The sequence below is a fragment of the Natrix helvetica genome, assembly GCF_964273705.1.
Source record: "Natrix helvetica genome assembly, chromosome: 4".
In the NCBI taxonomy this organism is placed as follows: Eukaryota; Metazoa; Chordata; class Lepidosauria; order Squamata; family Natricidae; genus Natrix; species Natrix helvetica.
The window spans coordinates 32,376,794-32,386,973 of record NC_138550.1 but is presented as its reverse complement, the minus strand read 5'-3'; positions in this window follow the sequence as shown (position 1 = coordinate 32,386,973).

Below are 10,180 nucleotides of genomic sequence, written 5' to 3'. Positions count from 1 at the left end.
GTTTCCTGTCCTGTACAGAGCTGGAACATTCCCAAGAAATGACTCAACTTTTGCTTGGACCTCAACTAAAAAAGATCCCACTGTACCACTAGATAATGGTACCATCATTATCAAATTTCTTCCAACGTTTGTGTTGTTATATTCACTAGAGCTTATGGCCTGTTCACTGGAGACCAGAGGACAAATAAATGATTTCTTCTAATGAAAAGATTTCAGGTTTTTGAACAGTGGAATTATATTTTCTTTCCATTATAATACCATGTGAAGATGTTCTTTTTTTTAAAAAAAAAAGGTGTTATTGGTAGATGAACTTGTATATTCCTTATGGATGGAAAAGTAAAGTAAATAAATACACCGATAGTCTTTGAAATTGGAGAAGTAAAACTGGGAAGTGGAATATGGCTGTATTATTCCATTGCAGGTTCTCAATACTTCATCTCCAGGGACATTTTTTTTTTCTTGGGCTGAAGTGGAAAATAACTATCCTTAGGAATGTGCATACTATCAACAATACCCCACTATACTACTAATTTTATTACTCTATTCTGATGTATTATCATCTTGTCTCTGTAAAAATAAGGTCTAGCACTACCCTTCTTTCCAATTAGCTACTTTCATGCTGTTTCCATCTTGAATGAGAAAAACCAACCAGTGAGTCTCTCATTAAATGCAAGAATTCTTACCAAATTGTAATATTATAGTTGCCAAACAATGAGTGGAAATCCAACTATAGAAACAGAATGAGTGAAGAAGAGATTGGAAACTTTTTTCACCCACCACTGGTCTTCCTTTAGTCAGAACCACATTTAAGATCATCCTGGTCTCAGACTCTGTGAAGTGACAGATCACAGGAAAGGGGCAGGAAACTGGAGAAGGATTGGGGATCCACTTCACCTACCATACTTCTTTCCCCCTCTCCCTCCCCAACAGATTTCCAGTAAGCCAGAACAGAACCTAGTTTAAATGACTTTTACACATGCTAAGGATACCTTTTAATTTAGAATTTATGCTTGTGACTCTTTTTCACTTCAGTATTGTTGATAATGTCTTTTCTTTTTTTTTTCTTTTTTCAAAAAATTTTTATTGGTTTTTTAAAACATTTATGAGGAAAAGGGTAAGTGGAATGGTTACAAATTTTGGCAGTTGCAAGTGTGGCAGACGCCCCCTCCCTCCAAACTCATAAGATACATCTAAGTATAAAACATTAATACATAATCATAAAAAATCAGCATATTAATTCTAGAAAAAAGAGTTTTCAATCAATTTATATAGATATGATATATAGTCCAGATATAATTTCATTATTACTTTCGGTCTGTTTATAACATTGTGGTTTTCTTATTCATTTTTGTGATCTGAGCTTTCTTGGTGTTGCCCCTTCACCCCCCGCTGGCAGAGCTCCGGCCCCTCCCGTGTCCTGTATGACCGTTGTAGCGTCTTCTGTTTTTTCTAGGTTCGCTTTATTTTTTTCCATAAAGGCCTGTGCCTCTATGGGTGTATTGATTCTGATTCTTGTCTCCTCCCAGAATATCAGCATACCTTCAGGCATCAACCATCTAAACCACACCCCCTTCTGGTATAATTTATTCGCCAATTGCGAATAGCTTTTCCTTTTCTCCCTAATTTTTTTGGGAATCTGCTTCAGGATGGTTATCTCCCTGTCATGATATGTCAATGCTTGCCCCCTTTGTACACCCAGAATTTCATCTCTTGCGCTTTTCCTAAGGAATTTAATATGAACCTCCCTGGGTACATTGTGTGTTCTGGCATATGCTGAATTCACTCTATAGACCAGATCTATCTCCCATTCCATCTGCTGTTTATCTTTGTGTATGTATTCAGCTAAAATATTAGTCATAATGTCCCTTATATTTTCCCCATCTGCTTCTATTACATTTTGAAATCTAAGATAAAAGGACATTCTCTCAAACTCTGTTTTCATTTGTTGGATATCAAGTTCTTTGTTTCCCTTCTGTAAAGCCTCTACCCCCCCTCTCGCCTCCGCCACCCCACCCTCCACAAGGTCCAGCCTCTGTGAGTTCTTATAAATTTGGACTTGATTCTCTTTAATTTCTTCCTTCATTTCTTTTAATTGTTTCTTAATTTCTTCCTGGCCCTGTATGAGTTGCTGGAGCATTTGTTGCAAATCCATATCTGTACTCTTAGGTTGCATCAGTTCTGTGATCTTTGACTGTGTGACAGGACTGGATGTTGCAGATGTCAGTGCAGAAGTAGCAAAGCCAGGTTTTCCAGGTGGTGGTCTTTTTGGAGACATGGTTTATAAAACAAAGAGATCAGTCAGTGTAGAGGCTGGGCAGCTGGAGAAGTAGAGCAGGCAGATGAGTCCAGGAGGCAGAAGATCCAAACAGGTGGGAGTTTCTTTAATCAGTCTAGCAATAGATGAAAGTTTTTTCTCCAAAGAGTTCAGGAAATAACAATCCACAAGAGATTCCTCTGGGTGACACGGAGACAAAGACCAGAAGCCTGAATTTTAAAGGTGGAGTCAGGTTTCACAGTTCATGAAGACAACGGAAGTGTGCCATCTTGCCCTGCCAGCTTTGAGCTCAGAGGCATAGGAAAAATTTTAAAAGTTCACAAAGTTCTCAGGTCATCAATAAGTTCTGGAACTAAGTCCAATGAAAAACACTTTTACTGGGGTGAGGCATCATTAGTTGGCTCTCCCCCCTCCTCCTTCCCCTGGGGGCGAGAGCAAAAATTTTTCAAGCCGCTTGTCCAAGGGGGGGGGGGAAATCCCCCTCCCCTCCAGCCGCTCCTCCAAGAAAAATCCGAAAGATTAACTTTTAAAATTACTGAAAAGTCCATCAACTCAAAAGTAAGGGAATGAAGAGAGGAAGCATCTCACCGCACCGCCGCTGCTTCCTTCAGTTTTGCGTTCTCCGATCGGCATGGAGCGAGACGCCCACGCGCCCTCCGATACTGCTCCCCGGTGCCTAGAGCGAAGCGGAGAAGCCCCCACCAGCCGCCGCTGATGCCAGGGCCCTCCGCGAGCCGCTCCCTCGGCAGGACGCCTCTCCGGGGCATCCTGTGCCCCCCCCAGAAGCGGGGGAAGCCCACCGGGAGAGTGGGAGCGGGCAAAAGCTTGCCCGTCGCCGTAGCCGCCGGAACCGGAAGTCGATAATGTCTTTTCTTTATATACACATATAAAAAAGCTTTATTGTTTTCAGTGTGAGTTCAAAACTGCAGTTCTTTTGCCTGCTCACCCAAATATTGTAAACAGTTGTTTGATGCAACTTAATAAGAATACAACGTGTCTTTTTACAGGACCAGGCAAATTGATTGCTGGTCTACTTATGTAACATCTGGAAGGCAACCCAAGCCAACTAGTCTCTTGACGATATATGCTAGTGTCCCTTCCAACCAGCCACAGGAAAATAGAAAGAAAAATGTTTGGGTCCTCCAAAGTCCAGAAATACAGATCTTTAACAGCTATCCATATATCCAAAAAGCTGCTTTGTAGGGGATTCCCAAGCTCCCTAGAGTAGATTTTAAGGGCACACAAAGAAGAAAAAATCCTATTATAGCATGGAGTTCTACTTGCTGTAGCTTTTGTTCAGTATAGACGAAGGATTAGCAGGGCATGTTTCAATTTCCGGTTTTTTTATTGTTCTTTAGTTGAAAAACATATTACATGGAAGTTTGCTTTTTCTCTTTTAAAGAAACTGGCCAGTTATCAATTGTCAACAAGAAATATTAGTTATCAGGATTAATTTTAATGCAGCAAACATTGCTGTACCTGAGGACATACAGTCATGTGAAAAAATAAGTACACCCTCTTTGAGTTCTATGGTTTTATTTATCAGGACATAGTACAAATTAACTGGTCCTTAGCAGTTCTTAAAAATAGGTAAATACAACCTCAGATGAACAACACATATTACACCATGTCATCATTTATTTTACAGAAAGAAAAATGGAGAAGGCATGTGTGAAAAACTAAGTATACCCTTACTACTTCCATAGGCATGAAGAGGCTACGTAGCATCCAGATGCTGGTAATCAAGTGACCTTGATCAATTGATCATCAACAAGTGTGACCACCTCTATAAAAGCCAAAGTTTTAGGAGTTGGCCTGTCTCCAACGTTGAGGTGTATGTTAACACAATGCCAAAGCCTTCATTCAGCAATGATCTTAGAGAAGCAATTGTTGCTGGCCATCAATCTGAGAAGGGTTTTACAGTGAGGAAAATTATTTACAAGTGGAATCATTCAAGACAGTTCTAATTTTTCCAGGAGTGAATGTCCTAGCAAATTCATCCCAAGGTCAGACTGTACAATGCTCAGAAAAAAAATGCAAAAAATTCAAGAATTACATCTCAGATTCTACAGCCCTCATCATGTTAAACGTTCATGATAGTACAATTAGAAAAAGACAGAACACTATGGAGTTGTTGTTGTTTTTTTGAAAGATTGTCAGGAAAAAGTCTCTTCTCTCTAAAAGGAACATGGCAGCATGGCTTAGATTTGCAAAGTTTCATCTGAATAAATCACATAAATTTTGGAACACTGTTCTTTGGACAGACAAGACCAAAGTTGTGATGTTTGGCCATAATGCACTGTGCCACATTTAATGAAAACCAAACAGAGCATATCAGCAGCACAAACATCTCATACCAACGGTTAGACACGGTGATGGAAGGGTGATAATTTGGGCTTGTTCTGCAGTCAAAGGACCTGGGCACCTTGCATTCATTGAATCGACTGTGAACTCCTCTGTATACCAAAGTATTCTAGAGTCAATGTGAAGACATCTGTCTGACAGCTAAAGCTTGGCCAATATTGGGTCATGCAACAGGACAATGATCCCAAGCACACCAGCAAATCTACAACACAATGGCTAAAAAAGAAAAGAATCAAGCTGAGGTAGTGCAGTGCTTAGAGTGCATTACTCAGGCTACTTCACCTGACTGCTAGCTGCAGTTTGGCAGTTCAAATCTCACTGACTCAAGGTTGACTCAGCCTTCCATTCTTCCAAGGTGGGGGACCCAGATTGTTGGGGGCAATATGCTGACTCTGTAAACCGCTTAGAGAGGGCTGTAAAAGCACTATGAAGCAGTATATAAGTCTAAGTGCTATTGCTATTGCTATCAAGATATGGCAATATCTTGGCATATCTGGCAATGTGAAGTTCAGACTTCAACCCAACTGAAATGCTGTGGCGGGAGTTCAAGAGAGCTGTGCATAAAGAAATAACCATAAATGGGAGTTCCGGTTCCGGCGGCGGCGGCGACGGGCAGCCCTTTGCCCGCTCCGGCTCCCCGGTGGGCTTCCCCACTCCTTGGGGGGCACAGGACACCCCGCAGAGGGGTCCTGCCGGAGGGGCGGCATCGCGGAGGTCTCCTGCAGCGGAGGCAGCCGGCGGCAGCTCTCTCGCGCGCCCAAGGCACCGGGGAGCAAGCTCGGAGGGCGCATCGCGTTTCCACGCCTCGCGCCTCGCTACAAGCCGACTGGAGAATGCTACAATTGAAGGAAGCAGCTGCGGTGCGGTGAGGTTGCCTCTCTCTTCATCCCTTACTTTGCATGAAGATTTATTCAGCTTTTAAAACTTTAAAATAGCTTTCGGAGCATTTTGGAGGTGCGGCTGGAGGGAGGGGGGCTTCCCCCCCCCTTGGACAAGCGGCAAGAAACAATTTTGCTCTCAGCCCCCGGGGAAGGAGGAGGGGGGAGAGCCAACGAATGAAGCGTCACTTAGGCTGAGATGATTTTCTTTTCAATTTAATTTTACATATTACAATGATTTGAGGACTTTTGGAACTTTTTAAAACTTTGTTACGCCTCTGTGCCCAAAACTGGCAGGGCAAGATGGCACACTTCCGTTGTCTTTATGAACTCTGAAACCTGACTCCACCTTTAAAATTCAGGCTTCCGGTCTTTGTCTCCGTGTCTCCCAGAGGAACCTCTTGTGGATTGGTATTTTTTCAACCTTCTAGGGGAAATTTTCTATCTATTGCCAGACTTATTGGAGAGACTCTCTTCTGCCTGGTTCTTCTGCTCCCGGATTCACCTGGCTACCCTTCTTTTCTAACTGCTTACTTCATATTTGGACTGAACTTTTAACGTTATAAAGGATGGCATCTAAAAGACCCCCTCCTGGAAAATCTGGCTTTGCCACTTCTGCTCCAACATCCGCAACATCCAGTCCAGCCACACAGTCAAAGATAACAGAACTGATGCAACATAAGACTACAGAGATGGACTTTCAACAAATGCTTCAACAAATTTTACAGGGCCAGGAGGAAATCAAGAAACAGCTAAGGGAAATGAAAGATGAAATTAAAGAAAATCAAGCCCAAATATATAAGAACTCACAAAGACTGAATCTTGTGGAAGGGGGGGTGGAGGAGGTGAGGGGGTGTGTGGAAGCTGTGCAGAAAGGGAACAAAGATCTTGACATCCAACAGATGAAATTAGAATTTGAGAGAATGTCCTATTATCTTAGATTTCAAAATGTTATAGAAGAAGATGGGGAAAATATAAGGGACATCATGACAAACATTCTGGCTGACTATACACACAAAGAAAAACAACAGATGGGGTGGGATATAGATCTGGTTTATAGAGTGAACTCAGCTTATGCTAGAACACACAATGTACCCAGGGAGGTTCACATTAAATTCCTTAGAAAAACCACAAGAGATGAAATTCTGGGTGTACAAAGGGGGCAAGCATTGACATATCATGATATGGAGATAACCATTCTGAAGCAGATCCCTAAGAAGATTAGAGAAAAAAGAAAAAATTATTCGCAATTAGCGAATAAATTATACCAGAAAGGGGTGTGGTTTAGATGGTTGATGCCTGAAGGTATGCTGATATTCTGGGAGGAGACAAGAATCAGAATTAATTCACCCATAGAGGCGCAGGCCTTTATGGAAAAAAATAAAACACTCCTAGAGAAACCACCAGACACTACAACGGACACGCAGGACACGGGAGGGGCCAGAGCTCTGCCAGTGGAGGGAGATGGGGCAATAGCAAGAAGACTCAGATCACAGAAATAAATATGAAAATCATATTATTATAAATTGACCGAAAGTGAAAATGGAATTATATTTGGATTTTATATTGTAATGTTTAATTTGATTGAATTTAATAATAGAACTAATATGCTGATTATAATCAATTATATACTAATGCATTATATATAAATGTACGCTATGGGTATGGAGGGAGGGGGGCCTCACACACTTTGCAACTGCCAAAATTTGTATACCTGTCCATTTACCCTTTTCCCTATAAATTTTGAAAAACCAATAAAAATTTTATTACGAAAAAAAAAAAAAAAAAGAAATAACCATAAATGAATTGAAGCAATGTTGTAAAGAATAGAATAATCTGGAAGGGTCCTTGGAGGTCTTCTAGTCCAGCCTCCTGCTCAACTAGGAGAACCTTTACCAATTTAGATAAGTGACTGTCTAGACTCTTCTTTAAAACATCCAGTGATGGAGCACCCATGATTTCTGGAGGGAAGCTGTTCCACTGGTCAATTGTTCTCACTGTTAGGAAGTTTCTCCTTAATTCCAGGTTGCTTCTGTCTTTGATTAGTTTCCAACCATTGTTTCTTGTCCTGCCCTCTGGTCCTTGTGAGCCAAATTCCTCCACAATGACGTGAGTGACTGAGAATGTCACACAGAAAATGATTACTTCAGGTTAGTGCTGCTTAAGGTGGTTCTACAAGCTATTGAATCATGGAGGGTACTTAGTTTTTCACACATGGCTTCTCCATTTTGCTTTTCTTTTTGTAAAATAATTGATGATGGGGGTATAATATGTCATCTGTTGTTGTTAATATATGGTTTGTATTTACCTACTTTTAAGAACTGCTAAGGACCAGATGATTTTGCTATGTCCTGATATGTAAAACCGTAGAGCTCAAAGAAGGTGTATTTACTTTTTCACATGACTATATATGCTATTTTACCATGCAAGTCAGAAGAAAAGAAATGACTTTTCAGTGGCTGCATACATAAATTATAAATCCTTAGCTCCAAGTTAAATTTGGCATCCTTTTTGATAGCACTTCAGCATATGGGAACAAACTTATTTTTCCAAGCATTTGATTCATTGTATGCATATGTTTTTCATGTTCTGTATTTTATCTACTTATTACTGCCATGGTATTTTCTTTGTTTTGAAACTACATTATACTTTACAATTAGATTTCATTATGCTTAGCTGTCATGTGCAGTGCATGAATTCTAGAAAAGCATACTGTATTTTTAGTTTTGTTTATGATATAAATATAAAAATGTCTCTATTTATTTAATTTTAAGCCAGCCAACTCAATCTTGATTCTGAATACTATACAAGAATGCCAGCATTACCTAATCAAACATACCACAAGACTTTCACCACCAGCTCTAGTCCAGGCTGGAAGAAGAGCCAGGTTTAAGGGGTCATTTACATAAGATCATGGCCAGCAGCACCATGTAGAACTCGTGGAAGGGGATCATTTCTGGAGCAAGTGCTGCCACAAAAGAAAAAGTCAACTTTTTGGATCCAATTTGGATCCATTCTCTAACTGATGGAACATAAGGCATGTCAGCTCCACCCAAATGTGTAAGATGGGCAGAAACTACTGAAGAGTGACAGTGTGTCCTTCAAATAACCAGGCCCTATGTCAGGAAGGATTTTATATAAGTCCTATTTACAAGTGACTAGCTGATAGCCCGGGTTGCCCAGGTATTTGTTTATAGGGGGGAAATGTCCAGACGAAACATAATTTCTAATGTTGGATTTTCCCCTTTGTGGAGTACTGTGAAGATGTTACCATGGCAACTTCGCTGTGATATACAGTAGAAGCCATTTTACAACAGTACAGTAGAAGTCATTGAAAGGCACAACAGGCTGCATCTTAACAGAACACACATCCCAAAGGTCGTTAGGCAGAGGTGGGATTCAGATAATTTAACAATCGTTTCTCTGTCCTAATGACCAGCTGGGTAGGCATGGCTGAATGGTCATGTGACTGGGTGGGCGTGGCCAACTCAACATCACTCACGTTGAGGAGCACTTCTCCTCGCCTGGCCTCTCGTGACCATGGGGATGCTGCAACGGACGTAAGTGTGAAAAACTTTCCTCAGTGCCATTGTAACTTTGAATGGTCAAAAAATGAACTGTTGTAAGTCAAGGATTACCTGTACAAAAATACAAAAAGCTTCTTTGCTTGCAAAAAGCTGCCCTAAATACAATACATTAGATTAGAAACACCTGTAACCCAGAGTTACAAATCAGGCAGGGTGCCTGAGTACCTTGAGGAATTAAAATAGTTAAAATACAATGATTTTTTCCAACAACCGGTTCTCCGAAGTGCTTAGAAAGTTAACAACCGGTCTAGTGAATAGGTGCGAATTGGCTGAATCCCACTACTGGCATTAGGGGTGTCATGCCTCCACAGTATTTGTCTCCAGAGAGTAAATAATCTGGGTACCAAGTTTGGTTGAAATTGCTGGAGGAGTTCTAAAGTTACACTGGAAAACACACTCACTCACTCACGCACACACACACACACAGAGCAAGCCATTTTTATATAATAGATAACCAGTGTACCTCATGAAGCAATGGCATTACATAGGTATTCTATGGTATGCCCATAATTGCCTGTGATGATGTATTCTGGACAAGCTGCATCTTCTGAATAGTCTTTAAGTGAAACTCTATGTAGTCTGCATTGTAATAGTGCAAATATGCACTGATCAAAGCCTGTATGACTGTACTAAGGACTTCCCAGTCCAGTTAATGGATGGAATTGGCAGAGGAATTTCTGCAAAGGCCTTCCATGGGATAGTTGTCACCTTCTCTCTGAGTAGGAGCTGTGAGTAGATCATCTCCAAATTGTATACTAGTCCTGCTCCCATTCCATGAAGACTGACTCCATCTGGCTACGGAGAAAGGATAAAAAGCACCACAGAAACACCATGCTTCCCTTTTCATAATTGAATCATTATTTATGAATTACTCAAATTGGCTGGTTTACACAGCACATGACACTACTGGCTAAACTCCTCATTCCCACACAACCACGAATTAACCAACATAGCAGGTTGTGTGAACCTGTTCTCTAATGTTCAGTTTCATTTCAGATCACCAGAATCACTGTTTTAAAGCCAGAAATACATACAGAGAATCCAGACTCCAAGCCCCGTAATAAAATTAATGAGTT